Source organism: Parus major, chromosome 3 (genome assembly GCF_001522545.3).
Source record: "Parus major isolate Abel chromosome 3, Parus_major1.1, whole genome shotgun sequence".
NCBI classification, from domain to species: domain Eukaryota; kingdom Metazoa; phylum Chordata; class Aves; order Passeriformes; family Paridae; genus Parus; species Parus major.
In genome coordinates this window covers 8,776,127-8,790,679 of record NC_031770.1, presented here as the reverse complement: position 1 = coordinate 8,790,679, position 14,553 = coordinate 8,776,127, and the positions used below count along the sequence as shown (strand labels likewise).

Genomic DNA, 14,553 nt, shown 5'->3' with positions numbered 1-14,553 from the left:
TTGATGGAGAAACCACAAGGGATTTCTCTCTCTTTTGTTTTTTGGTCTGTTTTGGGGGTTTTGAGATTTTGGGGGGTTGGGATTTCTTTTGTTTTCTTTTCTTTTTTTTTTGTGGTTTTTTTTTTGTTTGTTTTTTAGTTTTTTCTTGTTTTGTTTTCATTTGTTTGATTTTTGATGTTTGTGATTGGTGTTTTTGGTGTTTTTTGGTGTTTTTTAAGGAGACAAAGCACACGGAGTGGGGGAGTCATGTCACCACTTCTGTTCTCTATGTCTGAGAAAACCAAGTTTTGTGGATTTTAGCCAGGTTTAATTCAGGGCTGCATCACCTTCTCAGTTTCACCACTGGAAAGCCAGAATAATTTTGTTATTTCTTTGCTTAATAGATGTGAGTCTGGTCTCCTCTGCACCAAGTCAGGCAGGAAACTTGTGCTGCTGACACAGCCCCAGGGTAAAGTGTATGTAAGGTATATTATGCATTGGGGTCTAAAATCAGGAGCCACAGTCCTCAGCACCACAGTGATAAAAATGTTTGGTTTGTTTTATTTGTCTTCTTGTTTCTGGCTCTCTGGATTATGCTTTGAGGCTTCCATCCAAACCCAAAAGTACTGAAACTTATTGGGCTTGAGGGTGTCTTGGGACTGGAGAGGACTTGTTTCTGGTAACTTGAAAGCAGTTACTGAAGAGCTCTGAATAGTCCTATTCATTGAAAAGATGTTGTCAGGATATCAACAAGTAAAACTGTGGAGAAAAAAATAATGGTGTCGGGTCTGGAAAACCCAGATCACTCCATTGTACTTTTCCACTTACCCCTCTGCAGGCACAGACACCTGTTTTGTGAGAAACATAGGTTTTTCCCAAAAAAGCCCCGAGGTGCACCTGTGTGTTGGGGTGAGGTCATGGTTGGGGTGAGACAGCTGCAGGTTTCAGCTGAGACAAGGAGTGGCAAAGAGAAGTATGTGTATGTTTTCAGGACCCACCCAGAAATGCTGAGGGGGCAAGGTTAAGGGTGGGATGGCAATTTGAGGTGGGAGAATTGGTGTGAGAGCCTGAGGCCATTTCCCTCCTCCCAGGAATTTCTCAGTGTTGGAACCTGCAGGTGGAAAAAGACCCGGCTTTGACTGGCTCTTTCAGGTTTCTCTCACATTAGAAATTCTGCTGGATGATCAGGCATTTCAGATATTAGAGACAAAAGTGTGGTAGAGCTGGAGATAAAACTGACAATTTTTGGTGGCTCTTTTCTTCCCAATAGGTATGTTCCATATTTGAAGGTTTTGTTATCAAATAAGTTTGGGGGAGCTTTGTTTTCCTGCTTGCAGAGAAAAAAAATATGTGTTTGCCTTTAGAATATATTAGTTGTTCTTTCAGATTTTTTTTTTTATTTTTAATTTTTAATTATCGCATTTCAGTGAAAAAAATTGCAAACAAGCTGCACTTCCAGAGTCTTGACAACTAATGACTAGTGGACAGTGCTGATCCCACCTGTTGGGATTCCAGACACCAGACCTGGACTTCTTGGTGGTTGTAAAAACGTACTTTAAAGGAAGAAAACTTAAGAGTTTATCATGGAAAATAGGCATATAGGGTCAGGACATGTCTCCCTCACTGCCATGAGGCAAAGTAGGGTTGGCCAAGGGGTTGGCTCTTAAGCTTTTGAAAGACCTGTGTCTCAGCTGGAGTTGGGCTTGCCCAAGAGTTGCTGGGAGAGCCAGTCCTGCTGTGGGGGCTGGAGGTGCCCATATGAAGTCTCTGAGCCACCCTGCCCTTCAGTTTAGCCCATGACCCAAAAAGTACAACTGGATTTGGTTGGCCATTCAAGGAGCAGCCATTCCCTTTGTCTCTTCTTGGCAGCGGGGTAGGTGATTCACAGGATTAGGAGGTTTGGGTACCCTTGCAGTTGTGCTTTCCATGTCCTGGTTTTCTCCTGCCTTCCCAGGAGTTTTCCACAAGCTGCAATTGCCATTGTGTTGTGTGACATCATCTTTGAGAACATAGGGCAGACTGTAAGCAAGAGCAACTTTAATCTGGCAGTTTCCCAGTTCAGGAAAGGAGATGGGGAGAAATGAAGGAAATTCAAAACCTTTGGGTCTGGGCTGCCCAGGACATTGATGAGGAGCTCAAGGTGTGTGTGGAAGTTGCTGTTGGGTGTCAGAGAAGCAGGGTGTCTTCAGGAAGAACAGATGGGATGTATGAGTTTCCCATGCCTCCAGAGATGTGAGGCTGGGAATGAACTGAGCCTTAGGTGGTTTAATGAGTGTGCAGAGTGAAGGGCAGGAAAGAGAGGAGGAATCATGCAAGAGAAGGGGCAGGTGGCTGTGTCGAGAAGAGGTTTTCCTCCTCTTGGCCCTTCCTCATGATTCCCAGCAAAGCACATCATGCACAGTTGAAAGGAGGGATAGAGACCAAAGAAATATGTTTTAAAAGACTAATCTTGGCATCAGGAGGGGATACTAAAAATAAATAGGACATTTTTCTTGTGAATTAAAATATTTCTGACTAGATGAAATATTTTGCAAAGGAGGATCCCAGGCTTCTCTTTCTTGTCAACATTCAACTAGACAATATGGGTTTGCAAATAAATTCAATTCTTCTTTTGATATCCCTGAATCCTTGAGTTATTTCCCCCTTCCCCCATTGTCTTCAGAGTCAGCTGCAGTGCTTGCCTGTAGCTTCACTGACCCCCTTGGAGCCTAAAGAGTTCCCCACCTACTCACCCGAGGCAATAAAGCCTTTCTTTAGGTGTGGAGCTTATGACTCTCAGTTCACACCACAGGATCAACGGCATCTGGAGCCCTGGAACATTTTAAAGGTTTATCCAAATGTCCATCACTAAGGAAAACCCATCAAAGTTGCTCCTGGGTCTTTCTGCTGAAAGGGGGAAAAAATTATCAGGATATAAGGGGTAATTTTGCTTGTAGGCTGGGGAGATACAATAAATAACCTTTCAGTGAAGGCAGAGTCCACTTCATGGTGCTTGTAGCATCCAGTGACATGCCTGAGAACAAGTTTTGTAGCTGCAACTGGAGGAAGCAGGCAATGTTCATGGAGTGTCAGATAATCCGCTGTGACACATGATCCAAAAACATAAGGCTGACGAATATTCCTGGCACTGTGTGCTGGTGCTGAGAGCAGATTATGCATTTTTAAATGTTTGATGTTCTTTCAACAGTTAAAAGCCATTTTGGGCAACAGATATCTCTGAAGATATTTTATATAATAATTTTTTTACCACTGGGTCTTATCAGTGCTTCATTTTAAGAGGCAGCATCACAGAAGGCAGAGGGCTCTCTGAGGACCTAGTTCTGATCTCACTTACCCCTATTTATATCCGGAGTAACTCGGCTGAAACAAATGGAATTTACTCCCGCATTAAACCAGTGTAACCGAGAGCAGAATATAACAGGGCCCTCTGTTTGGTGTTTTCTGTACCTCTCTCCTGCAAACTATTTTCACAAGTTAGGATGTTTCTGTGGCAAGGGCATCTGGGTTTTAGAGCGTGGATGGGCACAGCTTCCCTGCAAGTTCTGGCAGCTGGGTCAAGAAAGAGCATTTAGCCAGCAAAAAGCTATGGGACTGTGGGCTCCAATGTGGGAATACCCCCTGCCTCGGCAAGCAGTGCCACCAAAATCCATGGGGACTTAAGGATTGTACTTATAACAGTTTATGGAACCAAAACTTGTATGCGTGAATTGAAAGAAACCCTATTATTATTTTTGTAATACATATAGGTATATAAGTGAAACCAACATGCACCATGGTGGGAAACATTGATTCTAATAACCCATAGACATCCAGCTCTGGGTTTGTATTCACCATCTTTCCATACCTGTGTATGTTTTCAGAACTAGAATCTGTACGGATGAATAATAAAAAAAAAAAAACAAAACACCCTCTTGTAGTTATTATTGTTGTTGTTATTATATAAGTGAAACTCATTTACACAGTGGTAGGAGATACTGATTCTATTGACCCACAGCCAGACAGAGCTGGGTTTGTGTTTATTCTTTCCAGTCCTGTGTATGTACTAGAAGTTATGTGACTCTGCAGAGCTCTCTCCATCCGAGCATTTTCCCCTCTCAGGCAATTGCATTTCCCACTAAATACTATGCTCTGCTTTTCCTGCCCTGCTGGCAGTGCAAATGTGCCAATCTCATTCTCGAGCCATGGTTCCTGTTGTGGGATCAAATGTTAGGATTTTAAAAGCTAAAGTTTGATGTGGATGAACAACTGCCTATAAAACGCATTAAGCTCTTACCCTGTAATGTATTTAATTTCACACTGACTGATGGTATTGCCCCTGAATGGATTACGGCAGGGGGCTGCCATTGTCCTACTAAACCACACTGGTTAAATAATACCTTGGAGTCTAAAGCTGCTCTGGGAGCATTTCATATTGGCTAACATGTGAAATGAATACCTAGCTTTTCTGTGAGCACTTTGGGTTGGTTTAGAGGAAAAAAATTAAATTAAAAAAAAACCAAACAACTACGTGTTGAGTTGGTTTACAGTGCAGGAGAATTTTGCACAGTTGTAGGATGATCCTCCCTCTGTGAAACACAGACCAGCAGGTACAAAGGGCCCTGGTTCAGAGAAGTGCAGGTGCTTGCCTTGGCTCAGCAGGCTCAGAAGGCTCCTGGAGCAAAGTAGGAGCACATTACTCCTCAGGAGAGGTCCCCCTAAGCTCATTTCTCATGGGTGTTTGGTGCTTGCAGTGTATTTATTTAAGCAGTGTCTCCTTGACATTAGTGCCCAAAGGGTCAGAGACTGGAGTGCTTCTCAGGGCTCAAATATGTTAATGTCTCAGTGTCGTAGTTGAGGGTATCAGCTTTGTTACTGGGCTTTTTTAATTAATTGTTTTTAGTTTTAAGAGATTTTCCCTGCTAACCAATTCCTGCTTAGTCTGCATTCTCTGCCCCTTATGCTAAGGTTAATCAAGAGTTCCTTCAATGGAGTTACACCTTCTGTATGCAAAGTCAGGCTCCTGGACTCTACCAATCATTGATGCATGTCCTGCCATGAAACATGTCATTTTGGGAAAGCCTGTGGTTAACTCTATGAGCAAATGACTGCCTGTTTCACCCTGCTCCCCATTATGCAAGACAACCTCAAATCAAGGAGTATTTCTCAAGTCTATGCAACTGCAGGCAAATTCTGTGCTAAGTAATTCTAAAAGTATGTGCTTTATCTGCATAAGTGTATTTATGTGTATAAATAAAGAAATTCAATAAGATCAGAACAGATATTAGATTTAGATAACTCATATTTGTTCTGTATTGTATTTATGTGTATAAATAAATATGGGGATGTATAAAATATGTATAGAAAGAGAGAGGTCTGCAACAACCACAAGTATCACTCATGAGTGTGTGGCTAGGGATGTGATTATCTGCAGCATGCTGAGGCACGAGCCCCTAGCAACTTTGCTTATTGCACTGATTAAGAAAAATTAAAAGATCTTTTCTTTCTTTAAAAAGAGAAAGAACTGTGATAAGAAAAGGATAAGGACATATTAAAGCCCCACTAGTCTTTTTTTTTTTTTTTTTCCCCAGACTTCAGCAGAGCCAGGAAAGAATGCTGGAAGTCATCAGAGGCATGGCTGGGATAGAGAGTGTTAATTCTTCCATATCTAAGCCTCTTTGTCGAAATTCCCTTTGTCTCTTGCCCCAGGTCATTAAACACTAATCCCATCACTCTTCCTAATCCTCTGCAGTGGAGCCAGAGTTCAGTTTCCGAAACTGTCTTTGTTGCTTTCCTAATAGACAGCTCGCTCTGGATTTTGGTTGGTTCAGTCACATTTAGGGCTTTCCAGCACAGTTCTTTAATGAAGTGCCATTAATGAAACTTTTCCTCCTTCATGCAGTGTGCACGGGCATCAATTGGTTTAGCGTTAAGTAGGGTAAGGTGCCCAGTCATCTCAGCAGCCTTTGCAAAATATGACTGTCAAAGGCAAAACCTAGGAAACAAGACCATTGAAGAATATAGCCAGTGAAGTACTCATTTAATTACTAAGGATTTACAGAAGAAAATCTGTTCTTTGTGGCTTACAAAAGACAACAAGCTCAGAAGAGATAGTAAAGGGTTTGGAACCTATTCTCTTTCCTCCCTCCCCCTCTTCCCAACAAATCCTGGAAGAGGAAATGTGGCTGAGCAAAGGCATCAAAGCCTATTGTAAACTCTTTCCAACCTGCTGCAGGAACACTAACTTTCTAAGTGGGAGGTGTTGCACTTGCTGCTAAAATAAACTTTGAGACCTCTCCTGCCAGAAGATGTGGCCACATTATCCAAATCAATTCTTCTGTGGCAGAAAATTGAGCATTGGTCCATCCATTCCTCTGTGCTGAGAATAAAAGCTGCCTCATAACAAAAATGTTTCTTAACATTTTAATGGGAGATGGTTTGTAGAGCTGTGTTTGGCTGCATGGGGTTTCATCTGGTGTAGTGGATATCTTGAAGGGAATACTTCCGAGGCAGAGAATAGATAGCAACCCTTTGCATCTTATGGAAGTGATGCTGAAACCCTCTGTATTCAGTTCATTTTCCACAGGCATAAGAAGGGAGGAAAAATGCTGGAAGCTCCTGAGAAAAGTTGTTTATGTCTGGAGCAGGCCCACCTCTAGTTTTAAACTGTTGCTGTACATAGATTCTGTACATAGGTTTAAGTATAACCATTGCATCTTTAGAAAGTTTTCTTCTGCAGCCAGGTACAGGAGTTCCTGAGTTAATTGGAGCATCTTTCCACTAAGTCTTGAGATGTGGATTTGGAACAACTTCCACATTCTCAGTGGGATGGAAAGTTAAAAAAAAAAAAAGACTTGGAGAGTAGGAAGACTATTGAAGCTGGCAAATCTGCTGGCTGTATATAGTCTCTTTGGTAGGTGTTAACATTTTTTCCTGTGATATGAACTGTCTAATTACCAGAAAACTTGTGATATGAAATAAACCACATCTTATTGTACAGCACGCTTTCCATACGTTCTGTTTTACAATGTTCATGTGACGTATAAATGAGATCCAGGTTTGATTATTAAACAATTTAATTGCTCTGTCAAAGTTGATAACATAGTGCCCTTGAACAGAGTGCTCCAAGGGAGAGTATTCCTTTAAAGGCTCTTTTAACAAACGGTGGGTCTGTGTTTGGTTTGTCTAAATCCTCTTTTTCTCTTTTTCTTTCTTGTTTTTTACATTCTCTCTCTCTCTCTCTCTCTCTCTCTCGGTTGGTTTGGGGGTTGTTTGCTTTTTTGTTTATGTTCTTGTATTCTTGGATTTTATTCTGTTTTGTTGCCAAAATGTTCTGGCAGGTGACACCCTAACTTGATCTTCTTCAAACATTTTGGTGCAATTATGTTGCCTCTGGTTTTAAGCCAGCTCGATAACTTGCCTTACTAAAAAAAAAAAATATCTCAAATCCCCTGGGACAATAAATCAGATCCATTTACAAAGTGAATAAATCACAACAAAATGATTCATTTGCAAATGAAACCACAGCATTCTCTGGAGATAAAGAAAAACAACTGCATTTTGCCACTTCATCACGGTTTCTTCCCCCTCTCAAATTCCAATGTGCATCTACTGTTGGCAATAAAAGTTACACTTGCATGTTGTTAAAATTCGTTCATATGCTTCAGCAATTCTACTTTTCCTGTAATTGACTTGCCAAGTCTCTTACTTCAGGGAATTGGAACAGCTTTCACATGTGATGAGGAAAAATTTCCTGTACAAGTCACTTCAAAAAACAATAATAATAATAAAAAAATCCAGAACATATCCTGGTGTTGTTTATGACCAGCACTGGAGCAGCACACCCCACAGCAGCATCACCAGCTGAGTGCCAGCTGTCTACCAGTCTTTGACCCTTTAAACTTAGTCCTCACTCGATCTGCTAATGGTGAATTAGCTCCCCGTGGCTACATCCTGGCAGAACTTTTCATTTAATCCTTCCCTTCCTTCCACTTCCCAACTACTGACTTTTTTTTCCACTCATCTCTCTCTGCTTTCACCAACTGCAGCTCAGATGTAAGAGGAGTTTTGGATGGCTCCATGCAACTTCTGGGGAATGTCTTCTGCAGACCACGGCCCCCAGTAACCTGACAATCATTTAAAAAGCATGTTGGGGATGGACATCAAAGCACCGAGTTCTGCTTAATGGTAAGCTCTCTTTGAACCAGCACTGATGCTAAATGTAATAATAATCACCAGTCTAACTAGTTGTGGGTGTCTAAGTTGAAGCTGGATGCCTTTCATGAGCACAGGTTGGTAGGAAGCATGCCTGGCTTGCATGGCTGCCACTTTGGGACCAGTTTCATGCCCACTTGCACGAGTGGCAGGATCCCCTTGGATTCTGCCCCACTGAGCCAGGCAATCAGCTGTCGGGGGTAAAGAATGGATCTCATTATTGATTAATATCACTTTGTTGATACAGCTATGAATGAAACATCTGTTCGTTTCCTCGGCTGGGATTGATTTTCCCTCCCTGCCATCTATAGGAGCTCATGCAGGGCTCCATGCACGTGGAATTTTCTCATGAAGCCCTTGACGTAATTCCAACAAAAGGACATGAAGAATTTCCTTTCCTTTGCTGGCGGTGGCATTCAGACAGAAAGAGAACCCCTGGAAAATGTAAAAGCTTTTGTAAAAACATGAGAAAAGCATTTAAAGCCTTTTCAAAGAAAGAAAACATCAGTGTAAAGCCTCCCATAGTTGTCTGCCCATGCGGTCTCTCTTGATTTGAAGAGATTTTAACCATGCGGGGGAGGGAGGCAGAACTGAGGGTTTTGTTGGTTTTATTGTTCTGCTGGTTTGTTTTGATTTCCGTGATATCTTCTTCTCCATCAACACATGCATGAACTGTGATTATACTTGAACATTTATTTAGCCCTTTGGAAGCATCACTATTCAAGCATAAAAAAGCTCATGTGTGTTGCTTTGGCCAATAAATTTCTTTGATGCTTGGCAGGAGTTTACACTTTGATACTCTGTAGTGATTTTCGCTGAAAGACTTCAGCGATGAGTTACCAACCCAGTATCTTCTGGATGGACTGCACAGCTGTGTAGATCAGCCCCTCTTTCCCACTCCACCCCCCAGATCCCCTTTAGATTCCCAGGCAGTGCTACCAATGGTCAAAGTCAAAGCATCTCAGAAAGGAGCTACAAAGCTGATGGTCTCCAAAGAGAGTCTCAGACAAGGGAAAGAGAGATGGGGAAAAGTGTGGTGAAAGAGGAGAGCTGGGAGAGACTTCTCTCACCAGAAACAAGGAAACTCTGGAGAGAAGTAGGAAGGCATAGAAATGCATAGAAAGGATATGCAGCTTTCCACTGCTTGTGTGCTTATGCTTAGACACTCTGCCTCTCTGATGTTACTGTCCATTGCCTCACTAGCACTTCCAAACCCTTGGAAAAGAATTGCCCTTTAAAAAAGGGAGTTAATAAAAGAAAACCAGCTCTTAAATTGGCATCTCCTTCCTAAACAGCAGCACTACAGCTGGGGCAATTCCTATGCTGTTTTCTTGGAAGGCTGAACAAAAAAGGCACAGGAAGATTAATTGTAAAGAAGAGAGAAAACTATTCAAATCCAAATATGCTGGAGCATCCAAAATACATTCAGGGTCTCCTGTTTGTTTCTCTCATTCTGTTTTCTCTCAGAATAAATATCTTAGTATGGGTTTTCATGAGAAAAATAAAGCCAAGCATTTCAATCCATGTTTAGGAGAGGGAAAAAGCAGAGATTTTGAGTAAATTTATCAAAGGGATGTGTCAGCCTTATTAGTCTTCTTCCCCTGTTCTTATCATCTTTCCTTTGTAGCAAAGTCCTCCCCACCTCCATGCAAAACCAGAGAATATGCTCCAGTGCCCATCCAGCAACACTAGGTACCAGGTCTGAGGAGGTTCTGTTTGTTGGAAGGTCCCAGATGGATCTGCCTAGGTCTAGCTTGGAGAAGTGAGTACTGGTGGCTTTGTCCTGGAGGAATGGTACAAGTGAGATAGGGTGGGAAGGACACAGTTTTCTGAGCACTCTTCTATTGGTGTCAGAGTCCAGCAGTTCCAGGAGTTGGGTTGCCTGGTGTGCTGCCTGTCCTCCCAAGCATATAGTTTTTCCTGTAGAAACTCCCACTTGTGAACAAACTTTTCCCTGAAAATATGTTTGTAGAGGTATGTAGGTGAAATTCATTGGCCTCTGTTTCAGAAGAAGTCATATTCCATGACCTAATGGCCTTGGATGTCTGTTAAAAATTCCATATTTAAAATTGTCCTTGTGAAAAGAAGTGCCAAAGTCTAAAATTATCCTAGGAGAAGGGCTCATACAAAGATTTCTCTTTCAGAGTGGTTTGCACGTAAGGTTTCTGCTGCTCAAAGGATTCACAGTGCAGTATGTCAGCTTTGATGATGGAAATATTACCCTCTTGCCTGGATTTTATTTAATGTTTGCTTTCCCTTCTGCCTCTAGTAGTCTCCAGCACTCCTCCTGAAAAAGGCTAATTACCCATCCCTTCCCTGCTGGAGGAGCGGCAGCGATGCCGCAGCCCTGCTGCCAGTGGGGCAGGGGTAAGGGCTGGCTGTGCCCCCAAGAGCAGAGCTTTCCAAGAGAAACACTCAGACAACACAGCTCTTGAGTGCCTTGGCCATAAATCTTCTCTGGGCACCCTGCCTGCTTTATGGACTCTGCCATTTTCTCTCAGACAATTCAGAGCCTGCCCTATTGCCTCTCACAGAGGCAGAAAGAGCACAGCTTGCTCTGGAGAGAAGAAGACTTAAGTTTTCTATAATATTGGGATGAAATTACCAATATACAAGTTGATGGTATGTGATTCTTTTAAGCTAGCAAGAGAGTGCTGACAGTCTTCTGCTCTCTGTAAGGTTAGTAGAAAGAGGGCAATGAGATTTTTGCCCATATCTTTTAAGGGAAGGATTAGAAATAATCAGCTTAATATGCAGTAAAGGAGATTTAGATGAGATATTACAGAACTTCCTCATACCAAAAACAGTTAAGCACTGGAGCAGAATATTCAGTAACTATGTGGAATCACCGCTGTAGGAGACACATCTGTAAAGGTTGGGTTTAAGGAAACATAATCCTCTTTCCAACAGATGGTGTGGATGATTCCTCAGGGACAACACTCATCTCAATTTCATATGGTTCACTACAGAGAGCTTTCCCACTATAAAGAGGCTAATATCTGATTCCTAGGTTCAAAAAAGAACATAAGAAAAGCCATACGGGTTCAAAACTTAAAATCTAACCCAGTGTCTCATCTGCTACGGGGACCCACAACATCTGGAAGGAATGTAAGAGCAAGAGCGTCATACAGGGATACTTCCCCCAAATTATCTCCCACTTGGAAAATTTTGGAATTCAGAGATGTGACTTCTCTATCCAGAGTTGCTGTCTTTTTAAGATCAATCTAAATAGCTCACCTGTTTGGTTTTTCTGTCAGATTTTTCCATTAGCTTTTTGACTCAGGAAAAAGAAAGTGGTCATGAGAAGGTGGAAGAGGAAAGAGTATGAGAGGAGGGAAAAAGAGAAATTGGGAAAGGATGAAATAGGAAAGCAGAAGGAAAGAGAAAGGAAGAAAAGGAGAAGTGAAAGCAAGGAATGAATATGAAGAGGAAAGGATGTGGATACCTTACCACCAAGGAAAGCAGGGAAACTCGTGGTAGCGCTAGGCGTGACATCAGTGACTAACTCCAAGCCAAGTCAAATCTGACAAGTGTGACACTGGGATCTCTGTGCTCTCCACAGCTTAGATGCCTTGTCTGGGACCTGGATCAATGGAAGTCCACACATCATTAGTGCACTTGCCAGCCATGGAGTGGAGAAACATCTGGACAACAAACCCCTCCCTTTATTGCCAACCCTCTGCTTGCCCCAGGATCCAGTCTTCCCTGGGGCTGGAGGGGCTGAAAGCAGGCTGCTCTGCTGGAGGAACTGGGGAGAAGTTGGATCTGCTGCCAAAAGATCTCCAGTGCTGGTGGAAATGGCACCTGGGGAATCCAACAGTGGGGAAGCAGAGAAGGTCTAGCGCATCCATGTTGAAAAACCAATGCATTGGTGTCTTGTGAGCTCCTCTTTTTCATGGCTGGTTCAGCTGCAAAGGTGCTGATGTCTTGGGAGAAGGGGTGTCCAAAACCAAATAGCTGTCAGAAGTTTCTTTGGACTGTAGTATTTTTGGTCTGAAAAGGTTGATTTGTTAAGTGTGATTGCGGGAGAGGAGTGTTGGGAGACGGTATTGGTAGGTCTTTGTTGTCACTTTGTTTTTCACAAAAGATATCTGGCACTCCTGAGTTTACCCTGTCCTGACAGGAACATATTTGAAACCAAAAGATTTCTTTTTTTTTTTTTTTTTTCTTTAACCTCTTTTTCTCCCCCACTTCTGGCAGGCTACAGTACCCCTGAACTCTGCCATTGACTTTGTACATGTTCTTGTTGGGTGGTTTATAGATGGTTAATTATCTGAATTAAGTTACTGCCTGTGACTGTAATCCAGGAGACTTCTGTTCCATGGGCACAGCCAGTGTTACACTGAACCTTGCAGCTTTACACTATTAGTTGAACTCTGTTGTTCTCATCTTTGTTGCGTGTCTGGATTTGTCTTCCTAAGCTTGAGAGTGGGAGAGGCTTTCAGATTTCCTTCAGCCATCATGAGGCAGCACTACTCATGTTCAAGCTGGTGACATTACCAGTGGCAATCTGCACTAAAAGAAAATCTGTAACTAAGCTGTCACTTTGGTTAAAATATCTTTCTTATTAAAAAAACAGGAAAAAAAAGAGAAAAGAAAACGGGATCCCTCTGTGTCAGGAGAGAAGGGAGAAGCTAAGAGAGTCACACACTAGTAGTACATAACATCCAGAAATTACATTAATTGAGTGCTTCCACTATCCCATCTTTTTCTGATTTTGTGAATATCACGTGTAGAACAGCATCGTGTGGTTGTTAATTACGACAACCAAAGTGCAATTTTGTAATAAGGCTAGCAGATGTTTGCAGTGCTAAATATTCAGATCAAACCCAGTTCTTTTTACCCAGCACTCACCCAGTCAAGATCACGTAGAGTGTCTAAATTATTTTTTAAATTTGTTGTTCTCTATAAATTCCCTCTAGCTCACCTTTTAAGCTCTCTATTTGTGATGTGATCTGTAAGATCAGGTTGCTGAACATTACAATATTTCATTTGCTGGTAATTAGGCTCTCATTTTCTTTCCATCAAGCAAAGAGAAGTTTTGCCACTAATTGTGGTAGGACAGGACCAGCCCCTCCGTTTTGCTTTTGTAAGGATTTTAAAGGCCTTGTGAACATAGGAAAAGTTTGTGTTGACCAAAATGTCTGTGATGAACTGAAAGACAGTCATTTGCACTCATGTGAGAAGAGCTCTGTTAAGAGCCATCAATCCCACTTGTGACAGAGTATTGACACTTGCTGGTCTTTAGGATTCATTTCTTAAAATGCTAATGCAGACAAGTTCCTGTCTGTTGTGAGAAAATATGGGGGGACTTTGTTAAATGAGACACTCAAGTGCAAATAAATGTTTCCTGTAAGAAAGCATTTGGCTCAAATCTTTCCTCTGTTTTTTTCTTTTGGGGTGGTTTTTTTTTTTTTTAATCTCCTAAATTGTTTCCCCATGTCCTTAGTGACACCCTTAGGAAAAAAAAAATTAAAAATTAACATCATCAAAAATAAAAGTCAACTGTGCACATGCCAGAGATAATTGGAGATTTATAATATGCCCTATATAACTTGTGAGCACTGAAATAATATACGTGAGTGATGGGCTGAAACTTCATGGCATGAAGGATGCCTTTCTGGATAATTTACATCTTGGGGGGTAGTATCTTAAAATCAGAGGTCCTGTCTTCACTCCATGCACATTAAAAACCACATGGTGCTTTTCATAAGAGCCTGGGCTTGCCCCAGCTAAATTTTTTTTTTCCCAGCTCTTTAGTCTTGCAGCCTGTGCTGTGCTCAGACCATCTGGTCACCATTCTGCAACCCTGGCCATGGCTGTGCTTAATGGTGAAATGATTTCTGTCTGTATACAGTTGGTAGAGTGTTTTGCATACTGCATATGCTCAAGGTATTACATATGAAAGGCATTATGTAAGATTACAGGGAAAGAAAAATACTCTCTTAAAAATTGTCAGTAATTGCCCAGAATGCTCTTGTGACACCATTTGATGATGGAGGACCTTAACCACCGCTCTGAAATGGTCCGGTTTTTAACTTGTATTTTAAATTTATCCACTGTGAAATTCTCAGCTTTTTGCTGTCCTCATTATTGGCATCTGAGATGGCCCTCCTAGAGGCCAGACCTGGGGGTCTGTTCATCTAAAGATCACTCAAAACAGACAAAAGAGAGGAGTCTGGGGACATGCCCAGGCTTTCACACCCCACATGAGAGTCACTCAGGGTGAGCCCACATTTCCCCACTCCCAGCCCCATGCTCCTGGCCTGACACAGGTGCCCACAGCTCAAGCTCACACTGGTACAGCAGAACTCAATGCAGCTGAAATGATGGGTTTTAACAAAAACAATTTTTTTCCTTGATGTTAGTGTATCCATTTCGCTC

At 42.0% G+C, this 14,553-nt stretch overlaps 1 long non-coding RNA gene across 1 annotated transcript in view; it reads left to right on the top strand.

Moving 5' to 3' along the window:
- LOC117244137 overlaps positions 1 to 13,529 on the top strand; it is a 74,016-nt gene extending 60,487 nt beyond the window's left edge. The window contains exons 3-4 of the long non-coding RNA XR_004496651.1: positions 8,004 to 8,142; positions 11,732 to 13,529. This is a non-coding gene — a long non-coding RNA (uncharacterized LOC117244137). The remainder of the gene's footprint in view (positions 1 to 8,003; positions 8,143 to 11,731) is intronic.
- The last annotated feature ends 1,024 nt before the right edge of the window (positions 13,530 to 14,553 follow it).